Source organism: Solea solea, chromosome 6 (assembly GCF_958295425.1).
Source record: "Solea solea chromosome 6, fSolSol10.1, whole genome shotgun sequence".
Classification (NCBI taxonomy): domain Eukaryota; kingdom Metazoa; phylum Chordata; class Actinopteri; order Pleuronectiformes; family Soleidae; genus Solea; species Solea solea.
The window spans coordinates 30,560,580-30,578,467 of record NC_081139.1 but is presented as its reverse complement, the minus strand read 5'-3'; the positions used below and the strand labels follow the sequence as shown (position 1 = coordinate 30,578,467).

General features: G+C 40.0%; 2 protein-coding genes across 2 annotated transcripts in view; both read left to right on the top strand.

Moving 5' to 3' along the window:
• Nucleotides 1-17,888, top strand: part of LOC131460188 (NACHT, LRR and PYD domains-containing protein 12-like) — a 366,580-nt gene that overhangs the window by 323,723 nt on the left and 24,969 nt on the right. The window lies entirely within an intron of this gene.
• The window catches only part of LOC131460189 (NACHT, LRR and PYD domains-containing protein 12-like), a 468,988-nt gene continuing 462,072 nt past the window's right edge, over nucleotides 10,973-17,888 (top strand). Inside the window, exon 1 of the mRNA XM_058630462.1 lies at nucleotides 10,973-11,140. The gene's annotated coding sequence lies outside the window, so the exon portion shown is untranslated. The remainder of the gene's footprint in view (nucleotides 11,141-17,888) is intronic.

Here is a 17,888-nt window from a genome sequence, read left to right as displayed (position 1 = left end):
GGATGGGAGACAGCACAGTCCCCTAAGGAGCTCCGATGTTGCTGACCACCGTGTCAGACGTGATGTCCTTCAGCCTGACATACTGTGGTCTGTCTGTGAGGTAGCTGGAAATCCAAGCAACCAGGCAGGGGTCCACTCGCATTCTGGTGAGTTTTTCTTTTAGTACAAGGGGCTGGATGGTGTTGAAGGCACTCGAAAAGTCCAAAAAGAGGATCCTGACTGTGCCACTTCCCTTGTCCAGATGCGAGTGGGCTCGGTGTAGGAGGTAGAGAATGGCATCATCTACACTGACCTCTGCCCGATAGGCAAACTGTAGAGTGTCCTCAGCGTGCTGTACCTGAGGCCTGAGGAGGTTGAGGAAGAGCCGCTCCAGAGTCTTCATCAGATGTGAAGTGAGTGCCACCGGTCTGAAGTCATTCAGCTCGCTGGGCCGGTTCTTCTTTGGAACTGGAACGATGCATGATGTCTTCCAGAGGGTGGGCACTCTCCCAAGTTGTAGGCTCAGGTTGAAGACCCGTTGGAGTGGCTCCCCGAGTTCCGCAGCACAGGTTTTGAGTAGCCGTGGACACACCTGGTCTGGTCCTGCTGCTTTCCGGGGCCGGAGCTTCCTCAGTTCTCCCCTCACCTGATCAGCTGTGAAGCAGGGAGGTGACTGAGAGGAGGGAAGGGGGGGAGGATGGCTGGTGTCAGAGAGAGGTGGGAGTGGGGGGGCAGGTTGGGGGGTGGCTGTGGTCGCAGGAGGGGGAGGGGAGCAGGCTTCAGTGAGGGCCGCAGTGAAGGTGGGAAGTGGGGTGGAGTGGCTGAATCTATTGAAGAAGGTATTCAGATTGTTTGCCCTCTCCACTCCTCCCCCCTCGGTGCTGGATTTGGCTTTGTGGCCTGTGATGGTTTTGACACCTTTCCAGACCTCCCTCATGTTGTTATCCCTAAGTTTCTGCTCCACTTTCCTCCTGTAGGAATCCTTTGCCTCCCTCAGGCAGACTTTCACCTCCCGCTGTGCTGCTTTCATCTCCTCTCTGTCATTAGTCCTGAAGGCCTTCTTCTTTTTGTTGAGGACAACCTTGACTTCCTGTGTTACCCATGGTTTGTTATTAGGATAACACCGAACAGTCTTGGTGGGGGCAACCACGTCTGCACAGAAGTTGAGATAGTCTGTGAGAGAGTGAGTCATCCCCTCAATGTCCTCAGCATGCTCACCCAGCAACACATCCCAGTCTGTGGTATCAAAGCAGTCTCTCAGTGCCTCCTCAGCTTCAGGAGTCCATCTCCTGATGGAGCGAGTGGTGACATCCTGCCTTTTGACCAGGGGGGTGTATTGGGGCTGTATGTACACCAGGTTGTGGTCTGACTTTCCCAGTGGGGGAAGGGCGGTGACTCTGTATGCTTCCTTAACGTTGGTATACAGTAAGTCAATCATCCTATTCTTCCTGGTGGGGCAGTTGACAACCTGGTGAAAAGCAGCCAGGGTAGAGTCCAGGGTGACATTATTGAAGTCTCCAGAAATAATCATGAAGGCTTCAGGATGTTGCCTCTGCAGCCGTGCTGTGACTTTAAGAATCTCATCACAAGCAGCGTCTGCTTTAGCCTGCGCCTTGACCTCCGGAGGAATGTAAACACACAGGGCGATCACGTGACTGAACTCCCTCGGCAGATAGTATGGCCGCAGGCTAACGGCAAGCAGCTCCAGATTCGGGTCACACAAAGCCGCCTTCACGGTGACATGGCCGGGGTTACACCAACGGTTGTTCACATAAATGATGAGCCCCCCACCTCTGCGTTTGCCGCATGCCTCCGCGTTCCTGTCGGCTCTCACCGCAGTAAATCCCCGCAGGTCCACGTTAGCATCCGGTATGCTGTCGGTTAGCCATGTCTCCGTCAGGATGAACAAGCTGCACTCCCGATAGATCCGCTGGTTCTCCAAAGCGGCCAGCTCGTCCATCTTATTCGGCAGCGAATTGACGTTCCCCATAATCACGGAGGGAAGCGATGGTTTGAAGCGCCTCCGGTTCTCCGCTAGCCTAGCCTTTAGCTTGGCCCCAGCCTTACAGCCCCGGTAACTCCTCCGCAGCTCCGCTGGGATGTTGTGCCTCTGTCCGTCTGTTGTCCTCCTGAGAGCCAGTAACTTCTCTCGAGAATAAGTGAGAGAGCTGGCTCCTGTGTGTGTTTTAAAGTTTAGTGTATCCATGGGATACATGTTAAATCCTTCACAAAGAAGTTTAAAGGTGTTTAAAAGAGTAAAAAAGAGGTAAAAGTGTAAGAAAGAAGAAAGTGCTGCGGAGCGACTGGAAATGCTGCCGTCTCCTACAGCGCAACCACTACACTATGCCCTCAACATCAGCTACTGCAAGAAACTTAAATAGACTTTTGAAGTTCTTCAAAAGTTGTTCCTTGGCGTGGATGGGCTGACATGCAGTGCTAAAGTCATGGGTCTGAAAAACACTATTTTCTAAAAATCTCAGATCCATCATTTTCTTCAGATGAAACAACCAAAAAAATGAGAATGTTTCTGTCAGGTTAGTTAATGTTCTGCTGTTCAATCCTGTCGTGACAGTGGACAAAACAAAGGTCTTGTTTAAAGAAATATGTCCATATTTGAGCCCAAAGAGAATATTTTTGTGTGTGTTTTTGAAATGAATGATGTGGGCTTACTTGTGACGATTATACTTGTGTTGCTATGCAGCTTTTAGTCACTTGCAGTCAGTCTCTTGCCGTAACACTTGCAAAGTTCCATGGCTTTTGCTGTTACAGTATGTATCCATGGAGACAGCGGTTTTGAGGTGGTCACACTTATTTAAGATGTTTAAGGAATACATAACACATCAGGATTACATAATGCTTTTGTCACTGAGGAGAAGCTGAAATTTGAGTTTGTTTTCTTATTTTGCAATCTCAAGTTTAGTTCAAAATAATAAAAATAAGTTAATTGCAAAAGCAGTGGTTGAACTGTCTTTCTTGAAAGCTACTACATTACCAAATTTTTTTTTCTTTTTAGAGTGTAGAATACAGGCAGTGATAAATACAATATTCAAAGTTCAAATGTTAAAAACTTAAAAACAACAAGAGAGCTTGGAGGGCCTGGTGGAGACATAGAGTTGGGTGTCATCTTCAAAGCAGTGGAAGGAGATGTTAAGTTTTCTGAAAATATGGCAGAGGGAAAGGAGATAGATTATGAATAGGAGGTTCCCCAGGACAGAGCCCTGGGGAACACCACATGTGAACGGGGAGCATTGGGATCTCTAGTGCTTGGTATTTAATAAAATGGAAGCGGTCGAAAAGATAGGAATTGAACCAGGTGAGACAGGTGCCAGAGAAACCGGGTGAAGGAAGTCTGTCCAGGAGAATGGGGGTGGGGGTGGGAGACGGTGTCAAATGATGCAGTGAGATCAAGGAGGATGAGGATGGTGACGAGTCCAGAAGGACGAGGGCTGTTTCTGTGCTGTGGGAGGTTCTGCAGCCGGATTGGAACTGTCCGTAGAGATTATTGTTGGTGAGATGAAGGTGGACCTGGGCTGCAACTGTTGTTTTGTGGGATTTTGGAGATGAAAGGTTGGAGATGGGGTGGAAGTAATTCAGGTTGGTGGGGTCTGAGCCAGGTTTCTTCATTACTTGAAGAAGAGTTATTGCAGCAGTTTTAAGGGAAGATGGGACATGATATATTTAATAATATATATTTATAATTAAAGTTGATATCAGTAAAACCATTTTATCAACAATCTTTGCTGCTGCTTATATAAATGACATTGTAGTTCTATAAACATGTCATCACTGACTCTAACTGTCCTGTATAAACTTGATACAGTTGTTGTGTATCTGCTCCTGGTCTCTCTCTCTCTCTTCTGTCTCTACCTCATCTCCCTCTTGTCCTTTCTATTCCCCCTTTCTGTCCCCCACCTCTCCTCTGTCCCTCATTTTCCTTTCACCCCAATCGGTCGAGGCAGATGACTGCACATCTCTGAGCCTGGTTCTGTCACATATTTCTTCTTCTGTTTTCTCTCCACTGATGCCTAGTGTTTGCTCATTGTGTGAACTGTTGTGTTTCTCTGCTGTCTTTGATGTTGTCTATGTACAGTGCCTTGAGATAATGTATGTTATGATTTGGCGCTATACAAATAAAATAAAATAAAATAAAATAAAATAAAATAAAATAAAATAAAATAAAATAAAATAAAATAAAATAAAATAAAATAAAATAAAATTGAATTGAATTGAATTGAAATGAATTGAATTGAAACAGGGAAAGCAGTCAATATTTAACAAGAGCGGTTGGAAGGGGATCAAGTAGTGGGGGACAGCAGGAATAGGGTAAGATGGAGTGGTGTTAGTGGAAGAGGACAGTTGCTGGTGGATGTCTTGGATGTTGGAGTTGAAAAAAGACATTAGAGTGTCACAGTAGATGAGTGGCGAGAGTCATACATCAAACATCAAACATCCTGACCTCATGAAGGGCATTCAAAAGATATCAGTGAAATGGGAGATACAGGATTAGAATGCATGGCCAAATGTGTGGAGTGAGGACATCCAAATTACAGATCAACAAAAGAAAAGCCAAAAAGCCGAAAACAGAAAACAACAAAAGAAAAGAAATTGGAATTTGTAATAATATGTTTCTTAAAAGACAGGTTATGATCTAATATAGAGGCCCAACATACACCCACCAGATAGACTTTCTCTTGGTCAGTATACTATTTGAATTCAAAGGTACTCAGGGTCGTTAGGTACCATACACTTGACCTTGGGAGGCTGATGTCCTGACTGCTAGACATTCATGAGGGGGCTAGTGAGTGGATGAGAGCATATGAAGAGAAAACAGTGGGAGACAATCTTGACACTTGGAGACCCCAGGTCTTGGAACAGCAGCAGTAGAGAACCTACTGCACTCCAGAGGGAAAGGCTGGAGTTGAATCCCATGGCAGATGAGACTAAGTTCAAGGCTTCTCAAGGGATGATGTGGAGAGCAGTACAATGTGAATCTCCCACTACAATAGACCAAGAGGTGCTGAAAAGATTTGGAGATACAAAATGAGCCTGTGACAAGAAAGCTGGCACAGTTACAGCTTTGGACATTGAAAATAAATGCAAGATCGAAGACAAGTTCCAGTGATGAACAGTGATGTTGACAATGTCACTCACAGCAATGAACAATGACTTCAAGGATGCTGCCACACCACATGTGTGCTGTGGATGTGGTGAAACTGGACACATTGTGGAACACTGCACAAGTTCACAAGCTGACCCTGGTTGAGTGCAACGTGGTTGTGGAGCTCAGCCTGGTCAAGGTGAAGGTGTTAGTACATTTGTGAGCATAATATTTCTATAAGGGGGGAACTTTTGAAAAGTGACCACCAAAAAGGCCAAATTTGGCTTCTGCCCAAAGTTCCATTCATCAATTGGGAAGAACTGTGTTATGAAAAAGTATACCATTATATTTTGTCTCTACTGGAGATGTATGTTGGTGTTTCATGATTTTGATTTCATTTTCATTATTAAACTATGATACAATCCAATGTGAACATCTATTGGTTCAGGAAAGTAGTGAGTTCACAATGAAGACTATAAATCAATGATAAAAGATTATTGGATCTCAAAAGAGCAATTGATTGAAGTGTTAACTCCTATTGCAATATGTATGTTGTTCCCCTGCACAACAGTGTGTGAAGTATGATGGTGGAGTGATAAATTAGCATGTTGGAATTAAGTTCAATGTGACTTATCGTTGATTCATCTAGTTTAGGATTGGCACAGTTAAAATCTGTGCGAGGGGGGAATGATGGAAATACATTTTGGAACAGTTTTGGAACGATAACATCAATTTGTATGCAGAGTAGTTTAATACTACACTGAGAATCTCATTCCCAGATGGACGGTTTGGATATTTAATGATGAACCATGTAGGCATTAGAAATAATAAAGCAATACACAGTGATAGTGTTGAACCATTTTGGTCATTGGATTAAAGTAGTACCATCGGACAACCTTGGAGCAGAAACGGTTGATGAAAGACGTTTTTGGAATTTGAAAAAATCATTTGAATTGACTATTGGATTTGAACTGAATTTGAATTGAATATTATTTAAACTAAATGTAATCCCAGTTGGGAATTAGGTCAATTGGACCTTCTAAATTGACCATTTGTGTGAGTATGAGAGTGAATTGTTGTTTGTCTATATGTGATCCTGCGATGGACTGACTGTCCAGAGTGTGCCTATTGCCTTATGTCTGAGATTAGCACAGCATCTCTGCAATCGTCATATGGAGAATGGAGCAGTAGAAAATCCATGGATGGATTTTCCATATTTCAGTATTTGTGTATTTGTATTTGACATGTTTGACAACGTAGTTTGATTAAAGTATTTCTAGTTTTTCTTTCAATTCCTTAAAAAACCTACCAAGTTTGGTTAAAATATGTTAAAGGGTTGCAGAGAAATTGGCTTACTTCCTGTTTGGTGACCTCAACGTCATGTTTGATTGGCTGCCACGGCCTAGTGCCTTTGAATTTCAAGATGTTGAATGCATTCGTGTGGCATGGTCTGAAGATCATCGGAGCGATGTTTTGAGAAGATTACACAAAATGTGTGACAAGAGAAGCCTTTAAAAGGTTATGGATCAAATCAAAGATGGCAGAAAATCCAATATGGCCGAAAAAAACATTAAGGGTGCGTTGAACTCAGCTTGGCCCAAAGGTTCCAGTGATACATCGTTTGTGAAAAACGGATGAACAAGTCAAACTTTAATGTACATACATGCATGTCCAACTTTGTCCTGTTGGTGGCGCTAGAGCTCTCGAGCTTGCGTTGCTTACACAGTATCACCACTTGAACCCAAGTAACGGGTGGTCTGCTGTTAAATTATTACAATATTGGGGAATTATTACATTATCAGGACCTGCGAAATGAAGGCTAACCTGATAATGTAATAACCTCCTGTTAATGTAATACTTTATTATTACTATTACTATTATTACTATTACTACTATTATTATTATTGGTAAAAAGTGTATTACATTATTAGGAAATGCACTTTATTACATTATCGGGAAGTTATTACATTATCAGGTTTTATTACATTTTCAATGGACTCAAGTGCAAATTTTTATTACATTATCGGGGATTTATTACATTATCAGGTTCTACAAACATAAACAGTCTTTATTCACTAGAACGTTATGTTGCACACTATATATTGACTATATAAAGTTATATTAATTTGAAAGAATTGGGTTTTGGACTTTTGGGTAGTTTTTAGCGTTGTTATCGTATCGATAGTGCTCACTTAAATGTGCAATTTTCCTACTCAAAGACCAAGAAAACTGAGTTATATCATATAGTTTTTATATCATTTTGTTTTACTTATTACGACATTATTTGTCTCTTACAGATGCATATTTCAATCTTAAGTACCGGCACTACGCCCAAAGTTGAACGCTGCACGTCATGCTGCAAGCGATTTCACTGCCCCCTTGTGCCTAAAAGTGACACCAACACAATTGTCCAAGCTGCAGAGCCACTTAGAGGCACATAGGAAAGGTGGCATTTTATTTAAAGGTAAGCATAATGTATTTGTCTGTGTGTTTGTACTCATAAGTATGAGCCAACGCTACTAACTTCTGACAGGTTGTGGTTTGGCTGGTAAAAGGGGAAAAGGAAAATGAAGGGAATGTAAGTTGCAGTGAAGAACACCTGACACCTCACCTCACAGTTTTAGTCACTTTCAAAAATGAAAAGTTTAGAATCAGATTCTCTGCTCTGCAAGTCAACATTTATGTGAGTTATGTGAGCCAAATCAATAGCAGAAAATGAAAAGTTGAAAACTTTAGAATGTTGCTGATATTGTGTGTGTGTTTGTGTGTGTGCACTCGCACCCAGAAAGAGAGTATAAACAGTATTTATAGTGTGTACTTACTTATTTGTCATTGGTCCCTAACTAAGACGTTTTTTATTGCATGGTTTCATGGATCCAAATGAGGAGGACAAAGAATTGATTCTGGAGCCTTTTAAGTTTTTGTTTTACCACATCGAAGATATGATGGACAAAAGAGGGTACTTGGTGTACTGTGAGTACAAAGAGCAGGAATTTTAAGAAAAAAACACAGAAAATCGACCATTTTATTGGTCACATTTAAATTGTGGTATAAGGTTGTTGTTGTTGTTGTTGCTTTCTTTGTGTGAGCTATAACACTAAAAACACTAATCATTAAAATCATCAAAAAATTAAAAATCAAATAAAAAGACATTTGAGAGTTTGTTTTGTGTCTACTGTTTTCTCTTGTAACAGAGGTTATTGGTTATGTGGGTCATGTAACTAGGTATTCAGTCATTCACTTTGAATACACAAAGCTAAGTTCATTTAAAATCATCAACCCTCACACCCTCCACTGGCAAATCCATGTGGTCCACAAGGTAAGAACATAGCACAAACAATATTAAGCAATTATTCAATGAATTATGAGGTGTTACAATTGCAAACACACATAAGATATGCCTATATAAGAAAATGAGTAAATCAATATGTAAATGGTCGTCCAACAGTGCAGGGGGCTACATTTTCAATGATAAATAATGGTATAGAAGCAAAGAACAGTCAGCAATAGGTTGGAGTGTAGCTGCATTATGCCATCACACATTAAGGTACCTGCTGCTGAAACATGTTTTGTCAAACTGTCATAAGATAAAAATAAAATAATTAGTATGATGAAATGATGTATTGTATGATGAAAATATGTATATATGTATTGTGGGTAATGGGGGCGGGACTAGATAAGCTTTTGCTTCTCCTGCTTTCCCTTTCGGTTATGTGTATTGTGTGAACTACACTTAGATGATGTGGGATGATGATTGATCTAAATGACATGACCGAAATAAACATATAAATAAATAAAGGTGTATTTACAGAGATTTATTATTTCAAAATGAATTTGTAGTGCAGACTAAACTAACAGCTGTCCTGTTTGTATTAGGTCATGGTTGTGTTTAGGTGTTCATGTTTTATTTTGGTAGTGTCACTTCCGGTTTTGTCTTGTCTACTTCCTGTCTGTCTTGTCTCTAGTTTTACTTTCTGCTGTGTCTGTTTTCCAGCGTGTTTGATTGGTTGTCTTCTCCCTGATTGTTTCCACCTGTGCCCCTCCCTCATGTCTATTTAAGCCGTGCTCTCTGTTCTGTCTTGGTCGCGTCGTTGTAGATTCACGTGCTTGTTTCTGTAGATGTCCCATGTTTGTTCCACGTCTTGTGCTTGTTTCACTGTATGTTTCGCGTCATAGTCCAAAGTCATAGTCTTAGTTTCGGCTTTCCTGTTTTTTTTTGTGTTCTTGTTCCTGGCTTGTTTTGACCAGCGCTTTTTGTTATGGCTACGTTAATTAAAGACCATTTTTTGAGTTTCACCAACCTCGGGTCTCTGCGTATGGGTTCATTCTCCCCCATGCCAGCCGGGCAGGTTGCCCCTGCTCCGACCGGTGCTGACACTGAGCAGATACTGGTACTGACTACTGTCTGCTGGAAGCATGCACAGCATTTTAACCATACTACGCACTGCTTAGTGCCTGTTTATTGTGAGAAAAAAAATCACCATACTGTAGATGTGCTGGTAGATTACATCAGTGAAGCATGCTAAATAGTAGGCAGTAGAGTTCCACTGTTAATAAAGACTGCTGACTCGAAGGTTTGCAGCCAGGTTTTCAATATAACAGGTCTATACAGACTGCATTTATATCACTATATGGTGAAATTAGTTGTTCTGGGTAATGACCAGGCAAACCATGTCTTGCCAGTTTTAAACCTGTGTGATCCAAGACAGTATCAGTATAGTAACAAATGAAGTCATGTCATTTTAATATGTGATTCATATGTTTTTGACTATAGAAACTTGTACGAGACGTTATAAATTAATACATAAAAAGCATATATTTGTTATTCTGTAAAGGTAATTTGCATTTGCTGACATATGAGAATCTTATTAAAAAAACATAGTTTACATTACATTGACATACAAAAAACTTATATGTTATTGTATATACTCATATATAAAAAGTATATGTTTTTTGTACTGGTTTGGTAATTTAATTCGTTGACATATAACAGTTGTATAAGAAAAATATAAAGAAAGCATAGTTTCCCTTTAAATTTAATACACTTTACACACAAAATTCATATATTTAATATTATATATTTGTATAAAAAAGGCATGTCTTTATAACTGAGACATGTAATTAAAAAGTACAAATATTATATTGAAAATATATGGAAAACATAATGTGCCATGCACATTCCTTATAAACAATATATCTAATGTTTACTTGATTCATACAAAATTCTTATAATTATGTTGTATGAAAAAAATGCAAAAGGGGCCACTTTCATGAGTAAATCATAGTATGAGACATATAAGTCTTATAAGACATACAATATATATAAAACATAAACATTTACTATTAGAGGCAACGGGAAATTCTTATAAGTTTTTTCTATTTCTTTTCCATATGGGCAGAGTTGGCCCTTGGTCTCACATATCAAGTTTGGAGCCAATCGGTCAATGTATAGTGTATATACATATACATATACGTATGTATAGTTGGGTTGGGGTTAGAGATCTTCACGGTTTGACCCTTCAGAGTTGAGTTAGGGTTAGAGATCTTCACGGTTTGACCCTTCAGAGTTGAGTTAGGGTTAGAGATCTTCACGGTTTGACCCTTCAGAGTTGAGTTAGGGTTAGAGATCTTCACGGTTTGACCCTTCAGAGTTGAGTTAGGGTTAGAGATCTTCACGGTTTGACCCTTCAGAGTTGAGTTAGGGTTAGAGATCTACAGGGTTAGACCCTTCAGAGATCTCTTCTCCATTTCTGCATCAGTAAATCTGCGCTCGACCTCACGGTCTACTTCAAATAGACGTGAACGCGCACTTACCACAATCAGTTACACACGACTTGACTAAGCCACGCCTTCTCATCCTGGTTTGATGTCCGTGTAACAGACAGAATAAACTTAGTATCGTAGATTAAGACTGGAGGAGCAGCAACCAGAGGCACGGTCGAGCCGTTAACCCTGACAGGGAAGATCACGCCTCCGTAAGAGCTGATAAGGCATGTGATCACCTAACCTCAGGTGACAGTTCTGAGGAAGGCAGAAGATAAACGGCCAAAGTGGTCCGACAAGGTAAAACTTCCCTTTGTGTTTTTCTTTTGATGTAAAAAAGTGTCTTGTGGCTGTTTTTGTCAGTGTTGGATTATGGAGATCTTTTATGAATGTTTCTGCTCAATGTCTGTGAAAGCTTGATAAGATAAGATCATCCTTTGACACTGTTTATCTACCGTGAGTCCCTGAGGTTATTATGGACTGTAAAGTATCGACACACTATTGTGAGTTCTACTCTTAGAAGCCTGTTGCACCAAAGTACAATTAAGAAATCCAGGATTCTTAAAAAGCAAGTCTTAATCTGTAATACTAATCTATGATGGAATTTCTTTGATGTCATTTTTTCAGTTGGTGGTAGTTGGTAGTTTTATTGTAATTCTTTATTTTAATTTTGCTTTCAGATACTGTGTATTCTCACATTATCTTCATTATGGATAGTTTTGGATAGAATCTGTCACACAGGTGACTGCAGTTAACTTTAGTCTTGTTCAGTCCTGATAAACCTTCGCCTTAACAACCACTGATCTTTGTCACTCTGCTCTTACATCATATTATTTGTGGCTGTAAAAGTAAACGCCCTGGTTGACTCTCTGGAGAACAGAGAAACCTTCTACCTTCTTACTTTTCTGTAAAGTTAAAGCACAGTGAGTCGTCCACATGTTGTTCAGGAAATGTTAACTGAGTCTGAGAATGTATGGAATCAGAGGAAACTAAATACAAATGTTTCTATTATAGACTGTGTATTCAAAAGAAAACTCTATTGATTGACTGGAATTTGACACTGGTTTTCTGTTAGTGTGTAAATATTTTTCTTTCTTTTTTTTAAATGAATAGGATTTTTGCGTCTTTATTGTGAACTATTTATCATTCCATATCAAAATAAACATTTCTATTTTGATAATCTGAGAAATATAGCCACAAACATCGTTCGCATCGCGTCAAATCGCTCACCTCTACTGAACTGTAACAAAAAAGTGAGCAAATAATTCAAACAATAAGTTAAGCACTGACATAAAAGTGTGAAATATAAGAACAATAAAAGTGAATGTGTGATATTGAGAGGAAACAACTGAAATATCAATGTGGAAAAAGTGCAGTACAAAAAATTGCAAAGGTTTTAAAAGTCAAAATATAATTAATAATAAGAAAGAAAGCCCCCACATGTCAACAACTCACTGATTGGTTTAGATTTGATATTTATGATGCCACACCTGTGAAATTCCCTCGTTACTACAGCAACGGCTCAGAGGTCGAAATTTATCATATTCCAATTATCGAGTTTCTACATGAGTCATCAACTTTGTTTGAATTAATAAAAGACAGAAGTCCTCAAACAAAAACATGAGACACAATAAAGTGACTGAGGCAAAGTAAAAATTAACTATTTGCAAACAGATGATGTTAATAAATGATTTTTGTCAGTGAGAGAAGACGGAAGGCGTTAAAGCAACAAAGTGACATGAAACTGATTCTATAAAACCACCAACAGACTGACTGCCACACAGTGAACTGTTCTATAAAACCACCAATAGACTGACTGCCAAATAGTGAACTGTTCTATAAAACCACCAACAGACTGACTGCCAAATAGTGAACTGTTCTATAATACCACCAACAGACTGACTGCCAAACAGTGAACTGTTCTATAAAACCACCAATAGACTGACTGCCAAATAGTGAACTGTTCTATAAAACCACCAATAGACTGACTGCCAAATAGTGAACTGTTCTATAAAACCATCAATAGACTGACTGCCAAATAGTGAACTGTTCTATAAAACCACCAACAGACTGACTGCCAAATAGTGAACTGTTCTATAAAACCACCAACAGACTGACTGCCAAATAGTGAACTGTTCTATAAAACCACCAATAGACTGACTGCCACACAGTGAGCTGTTCTATAAAACCACCAACAGACTGACTGCCAAATAGTGAACTGTTCTATAATACCACCAACAGACTGACTGCCAAATAGTGAACTGTGCTATAAAACCACCAACAGACTGACAACCAAACAGTGAACTGTTCTATAAAACCACCAACAGACTGACTGCCAAATAGTGAACTGTTCTATAAAACCACCAACAGACTGACTGCCAAATAGTGAACTGTTCTATAATACCACCAACAGACTGACTGCCAAATAGTGAACTGTTCTAGAAAACCACCAACAGACTGACTGCCAAATAGTGAACTGTTCTAGAAAACCACCAACAGACTGACTGCCACACAGTGAACTGTTCTATAAAACCACCAATAGACTGACTGCCAAATAGTGAACTGTTCTATAAAACCACCAATAGACTGACTGCCAAATAGTGAACTGTTCTATAAAACCACCAACAGACTGACTGCCAAATAGTGAACTGTTCTATAAAACCACCAATAGACTGACTGCCAAATAGTGAACTGTTCTATAAAACCACCAACAGACTGACTGCCAAATAGTGAACTGTTCTATAAAACCACCAACAGACTGACTGCCAAATAGTGAACTGTTCTAGAAAACCACCAATAGACTGACTGCCACACAGTGAACTGTTCTATAAAACCACCAACAGACTGACTGCCAAATAGTGAACTGTTCTATAATACCACCAACAGACTGACTGCCAAATAGTGAACTGTGCTATAAAACCACCAACAGACTGACAACCAAACAGTGAACTGTTCTATAAAACCACCAACAGACTGACTGCCAAATAGTGAACTGTTCTATAAAACCACCAACAGACTGACTGCCAAATAGTGAACTGTTCTATAATACCACCAACAGACTGACTGCCAAATAGTGAACTGTTCTAGAAAACCACCAACAGACTGACTGCCAAATAGTGAACTGTTCTAGAAAACCACCAACAGACTGACTGCCACACAGTGAACTGTTCTATAAAACCACCAACAGACTGACTGCCAAATAGTGAACTGTTCTAGAAAACCACCAACAGACTGACTGCCACACAGTGAACTGTTCTAGAAAACCACCAACAGACTGACTGCCAAACAGTGAACTGTTCTATAAAACCACCAACAGACTGACTGCCAAATAGTGAACTGTTCTATAAAACCACCAACAGACTGACTGCCAAATAGTGAACTGTTCTATAATACCACCAACAGACTGACTGCCAAATAGTGAACTGTGCTATAAAACCACCAACAGACTGACAACCAAACAGTGAACTGTTCTATAAAACCACCAACAGACTGACTGCCAAATAGTGAACTGTTCTAGAAAACCACCAACAGACTGACTGCCAAATAGTGAACTGTTCTAGAAAACCAACAACAGACTGACTGCCACACAGTGAACTGTTCTATAAATTCTGCAAGAGTGACTGCCAAATAGTGAGCTATTCTATCAAATCATCAAAAGAGATACAAAAAGAAGAAGCAAATAAAATCAATAGTTTACACACTGTGTCTCATAATTGGTTTGCAAGTTGTAAATTTTACTTTTAAGAAGACATTTGACTTGTTTCAGTCAGTTTTAATTCTTTTGTTTGACGTTCATGTTTGTTGTTAATGACACAAATTTAATTCCATACACACTGAAGCAGCCACTAACACTTTGATTTCCCTAACTGATTCATCGCTGGTTGACTTGTTTTTAACTCATTTGTTATTTGGTTCATAATCTGTTGGAAAATGTTGGAAAATGTTGAAAAATGTTGATCATTGTTTCACAAACCTTGAAATTAAGACATTTCCAAATGTTGTTTGGTCCCCAGACCAGAATGATTCATTTTTAATTTTGTTATATTACGTCAAAAGTGACGTAATTATCAAAATAATTAATCAAATAATCGTTTGGTTGATTATCAGAAACATTCACAGTTGAAAGTTTCTCACTCTGCTTCAGCTGTGACAGACAGACAGGTCTGATGACTGTGTGTGTGTTATTGTGTGGGCAGGATTTCAAAAAAGCAGGATTAGAAATAAAACTTAAAAAAGGAAAAAACTTGTACTGTAATTGAAATAGTTACCTCGCAGTTACCTTGCAGTGTAACATGTCCTTCATGTTTGTCCTGGAGGACGTTTGATGTGGATCTGTGTTCAGTCAAGTGACCAATCACACGACAGCAAACTGTTACATGAGATAAAAGACGTCATTTTTCACCAGGTCTGATGCGGTTGCAAAAAATGGGGGCAAACGCGATTCATTTGGAGGAAGAATAAGAATAAGAATAAGCCTTACGATTTCGCACTTTGTGCTCGAACCCTAATAACTCTTACGATTTCAATAGGGTTCTATGCACCTTGTGCTTGAACCCTAACAAACAGGCTATATATTTTTACAGCGCATGGTATATGTTATTATTTGAAGTAAAATGTATTGATTCATTAAACTCACAGTCAGCGCTATCATCACTTGTTGTGGGTGCTCCATGTGCCTGTGGTGTCTCTTCCTGCTCATGACCACCAGAAGGTGGAGTGGCCACTATTCCACTGGAGGTGGATGCTGCTGGAACTGATATGACAAAAAAAACAAAAGGGTATATATTATCATAAAGAATCTTTACAGGGCATGTCACATGTTATCAATTGAAGTAACATTTATTGAACTCACAGTCATCGGTATCATCACTAGGGATGTCCCGATACAACTTTTTCACTTCCGATACGATACCAATATTGCAGCCTTGAGTATTGGCCGATACCGATATTGATCCAATACGATATCAGCACGAATCATACATACTTTAATTACATATTTTGTAGTGTGGAATGTTAGAATAGGCTTGATCAAGTGATATTACTTAAACAGAGAACAATAGTCAGTAACAGTAGGTATGAGAAAAACTGAACCATTTATTATTAACCAATGGTTACATCAATTTTAACCTTCAACATAAGAATATTGAATTTTTTGCCATGTTAATTTCATACAGTCCATGGTTAATTTCATCAGGAGGAAAGTACCAAGTGCTAATGGGGGTGTTTTCAGAGCACCCGTGTTTCACAGGTAACAGCGTGTCTTCAGAGAACACCCTCCTTGTTTTCACTATTTTGGATTAGCCCAACCCACACAGGGTGAGTGTCTTGTCCCGCAGGTAAACCCAGAGCCCGGAGCCCAAGGACCGGCCCCGCAGATGTACTTAGCTCCGTGTGTGGAGCTTCAGGACACACAAAGCTCTTGGCATGGCTGCCTTTTGGGGTATAATTAACAAACGGAGGCTGTTGAAAGTCGGCAGGTGGCGCTGGTTTATGAAATAATGTTGTTTTAGCAGCTCACGATGAGTGCTAACTGCTAGCTCGCGCTCGCTGTGGGGCTTCGTAGCCTCTGATTTCAGAGGTTAAAGAAAAATGTTTATGCGTTTTTTGGCTGATATCGGACCGATATCCGATATCAATATCTCAATGTGCCTCTGTTGGTGTCTCTTCCTGCTCATGACCACCAGAAGGTGGAGTGGCCACTATTCCACTGGAGGTGGACGCTGCTGGAACTGATATGACAAAAAACTAAACAAAACAGTGTATATTGTCAAAAAGAATCTTTACAGGGCATGTCACATGTTATCAATTAAAGTGGAATTTGGACTTACGGTTTTTATTTGTGGTGACAAATTTAAGTAATGATCCTGAGGAGAGATAAGAGACATATTTGTAATTGTTCTCCTTGGCGTAGCTTTAATTATTCATTGCTATCATAGCATTCATAGCTTAACACTACCTATTAACTCTTACACAACTTTAGTTACAGAAAAGGTCAAATTCTGAATCACTCCAATACATTTTGTACCTTTACAATACATACTGCATAAGAAGTTACAAACAAGTTAAAAGTGAATAAAAAGTGTGGCATATAAATAGCTGTTAAGGGGGCTTCAATGCAGATATTACAATAATACTCCTTCTCATTTCACTGGTATCATTAATGACACCAGTGAAATGACAGGGTAAGTTAGTGTTAGCGTCAACTAGCGTTCTGACGCTAATGTGTCCCCGTAAGACAAAGTAACAGTTCAAACTTACCACTGTCTTGTTTTCTTCATCCTCTTCTCACTACCTGATTGATAGTTCCTCTTCATTTGACTTCAGCTTCATTCAAACGTGCAGAACGGTGACTTCACACAGGTTAACGTGAGGTGGGATGATGGGATTGACGTGGGGCCCCTTTAGGGAGGTTTCATACTGAGACGTCATTGCAAATCACGGGGATACAGCTGGTCACTAGGGGTGGGCGGTACACCGGTGTCATAGTCAGCACCGGTGTGACATTGCGCCATGATATGGATTTTGCAATACCGTCAATACCGTGATAAATCAATTGAGCGCCAATAATCTCCTAATTCTAAATAATAATGCATTACATTTTCTTCAAACGTTCAGTGGTCTGAATATCTGTCCTTATATACTGTATATCTTGTTGCAAATAAAAAAGTAAAACATATTCGCTGGTAAAAGGGGAGTGGCCATTAAATTAGCGTAACGAGCACTTGCCAGAGCTGTACACGGAGGTACGGGACAGAGTAATGAACGAAATTCGCCACCTTGACGCCTACTCGGCCACTTCTGATTTATGGTCCAGCCGGACTACTGAGCCATACATTAGCCTCACCATCCACTTCATTGACAATGACTGGAAGTTGCGCAGCAGATGCCTCCAGACCGCCTTCTTCCCCGAAGACCACACCGGAGCAATAATTGCGTTAGGCCTGAAGGATGCACTTTCTGACTGGTGCTTGGATGAAGCGCGTCTGATGTGCATGACAACTGACAGCGGTGCAAACATGGTGCGCGCTCTGGAAATTAATAAATATAC